Here is a 3,529-nt window from a genome sequence, read left to right on the forward strand (position 1 = left end):
GGGGAGGGGCAGAAAGAGAGGGAGACAGAGGATCTAAAGCAGGCTCTGTGCAGACAGCAGAGACACTGATGAAGGGCTCAAACTCACGAACAGTGACGTCATGATCCCAGCCGAAGTCAGATGCCTAACTCACTGAGCCACCCAGGCACCCCTAAATAAATAAACTTTAAAATAAATTAAAAAAAAATAAAACGAATAAATATGTTACAACTTTTTCTAACATAATTTCTAAATCAGTAAATATTGACAAATATAACTTCATAAAATAATTCTTTGAACTCTTCAACAATTTTTAAGAGCATAAACAGTTTTTTGAGACCCAAAAGTCTGAGAACCACTGCTTAAGTGATACACAAAGCCACAAGAAAATTTTCAGAATTGAAACTAGTTTCCTTTTTTAAACTAGTATCATTTTTGTGCTTTGATATTGCAGCTCATATATTATGAAAATTCAGCATTATGCAGTGAACAATTATATCAGAATTAATTCAGAGAGAAACATTTATAACAAGATTGCAGAATGTGAGAGCATGAAGTCAATGCACATTTTAGAATTTGCTTTATGATAAAGTGAAAAGAAGATTGAAAAGGCAGAACCAAAGTCACCATCAAAGTCCCCATTGCTGTAGCGTTCAGTAACAGAAGTGACTTTATTTTGAGAAGAAATAAGATTAATCAAACAGAAAAGGATTAACTTCCAAATCTTGAAAACATTTTAATAAATGTTTTTATCATTCTAATCACCTTTAGATCTTTCTGTTTTGGAATTTGGAAGGAAAATATTAAGAATCAAGACAGGGAAAATAATTACATTTGGCTGAGATTTATGCTATCTTGCAAAATGTGCTCAAGCGAAATCAGATTTACCACCCCAACCTCTTCTGGCATTCCAAGCGAGAACCTTGCAGACATCACAGACTGTGCACATCTGACCCCACAGTGCACCTGCAATGTCCACTCAACATGGTTTTACCTCCTGCCCCCTGACACATCAGAATGATGTCAGTCCAAGAGAATGTGTGTTTTCTCAACTTGGCCCAGTGCCTTTCTCCCCCTTCTCAGTCCATCCACCTCAGTGCTTTAAGGATCCGCCAAGCTGCCAGCTTCCCTGTGAGGGTTTTACCCAAGCCCAAAGCCAGAATACATAATTGTCTCCACTGCATCCACCTATCACTTTGCTCAGAATTCTTAGACGAAGTTCCACAATCTGCCCTGATCTCTAGCCCGTTATGTATATGTTTGTCTCTCCATTTCTGTGAAAAGCTCCTAAGGGTAGAAACTAGGCCCCTCTGACCTACCACCACCCCAGCATAGGGCCTTGTACAGACTAGATGTAAGTATGTTGCACTGAGAATTTAGAATAGTAATAATAATATAACCCAAAGTTGCTAATGTAGAGTTCTCATTAAGGAACAAGATAACTCTTGAATGAGGACTTTGAGTACATATTTAATAAAATAAAATAATTTCAAATAATAAATTCATTAGAGGCCTTATGTTCTCACTTAGTTCTACAATTTGTAGCTGGCTAACATGTGAACCTATAAGTGGTAAATATGCCACAGATAGAAGCCATCTCTCTCTCTTTTTGAAGCTTATTTATTTTGAGAGAGAGCAAGCACAAAGGGGAGATGGGCAGAGACGAGGGAGAAAGAGAATCCCAAGCAGGCTCCCCACTGTCAGCACAGAGCCCGATGCGGGGCTCAAACTCACTAACCTCGAGATCATGCCCTGAGCCAAAATCAAGAGTCAGATGCTCAACCAACTGAGCCGCCTAGGTGCCCCCAAGCAGAAGCCATCTTATGCAAAGATATAAAAGTCATAAAAATTCAAAAGAAAGCATTCATAAAAAGCATACATAAGAGCTTCAAGGTTTAAACTGGGCGTCTCTTAGTTTATATCAAACTATATGTGTGCACAAATTTGGATTCTTGATAAGACTGTGGGGAAAATATAGCATTCTTAAAAGTATAAAAGAATATTATTGCTATAATTTACTATTATTATTTAATGTTTTCATAATATTATTCATTGTGATTATATATAATATATTAAATGACTTATGAAACAGGTAAACGCTCTATCAGCATACCATACAAGCTAGTTAGATAGACCAAGTACCCGACACATACACACACACACACAATTCACATACCACTTTTGGAGATGCAAAACAGACACACCCCTTTTTGATATGGAAATGGCACACGTACTCTCATACTGCAGAGCAAATTTAGTCTAAGAGATATTTTTGTGGCCTTCTTTGGAACTACAACCTGCTATCACATGAAAACTTGGGGGCAATGAATAACCAGGGGGCTTCTCTTTGCCTCCTCTGCTCTGTTTTCATTACAGAAAAAGAAACGTTATAAAGTAAGATGCCTGTCTATCGATAATCCTGGCCTATCTATCCTATTATGGAAAGACTTCAAGGCAAATTGAATATCTTTTCACATACTTATCCATGGGTAGATGTGCACGTCTATATGTGTGTACCTATCTGTTCACATATGTATACATACACATATGTATACACATATATGTAGATGTACACATATGTAAGAGACTGCTCCAGGAAGACTACAAGCGCCTGGTACAATGTGACATCCTGCCCTTCACTTGCAAAGATGCTGCCGTTGCTCCCCCACTGCCAGAGTAAAATTTTCGGTTTTTCTAACGTTGGTGACGGCAGGAGTGACTCATCCATACTCTCCACATGGGGAAGCCCATCTGACTCATAGCACACTTTTGAGATGACTGGCTATGATTAGAAGCACAGTTCTTTGTTAACAAAACAGTAGAAATCTAACTGACTTCTAGAGGGTTAACCTAAGGCTTCTCCTCATTAGCGCCATCTAACCCAGCTAACTACCAAGGAGGGGACAAGTAGGCTGCCTTCAATGAACATAACTAATGAAGGGGAACCCTGAAAATAAAGCCTTTAATCCCTAGCACATTGCCTGGAATGAGGTGGGTATTCGATAATTGTTTATTAAACAGAGGATAGGCCTGTAAGTTTTAGCATCTTGCCTGGTGCCAAGGACATGGCCAAGTTCACCTTGATGAAAGATTTGAAGGAGAAAAGCCACAAGGGAGAGTAGAAGGTTTGGAATCCATCTTCCCACAACTTCCACCAAGCATCCACCTCCCGCCGAGTGACCGTCTCTGCCTCCGGGTGGATGAATTTAAAGAGCCTGCAGTCAGTAGTAGGGGATCTCAGCTTGGAGTGACCCTGGCAAGTATTTTTCTTTCCTCGTGTGCTCTACTTGCAGTAAGTGAGTTTCTACCTTGTTATGGTAGCATGTTCTGCACCGCGGGTCCAGCATGAGCGCCTTTCATGATCCCATGCTCCAGCCCCTAGTCTCAGTAAACCTCCAGCTTCCCAGTTCTTCCACGTAGACATTCAAACACTGCTCTCAGGTACCATAATGACCTTCAGACCCATTAACACCTTCACAGATAGTTTTTCCAAAGGTGGTGATGTGGATGGCTGAGCAATTGGGGGAACAAGAAGAGACTGCTCGATGCT

The sequence above is a fragment of the Panthera uncia genome (genome assembly GCF_023721935.1).
Source record: "Panthera uncia isolate 11264 chromosome B2 unlocalized genomic scaffold, Puncia_PCG_1.0 HiC_scaffold_24, whole genome shotgun sequence".
Taxonomy (NCBI): domain Eukaryota; kingdom Metazoa; phylum Chordata; class Mammalia; order Carnivora; family Felidae; genus Panthera; species Panthera uncia.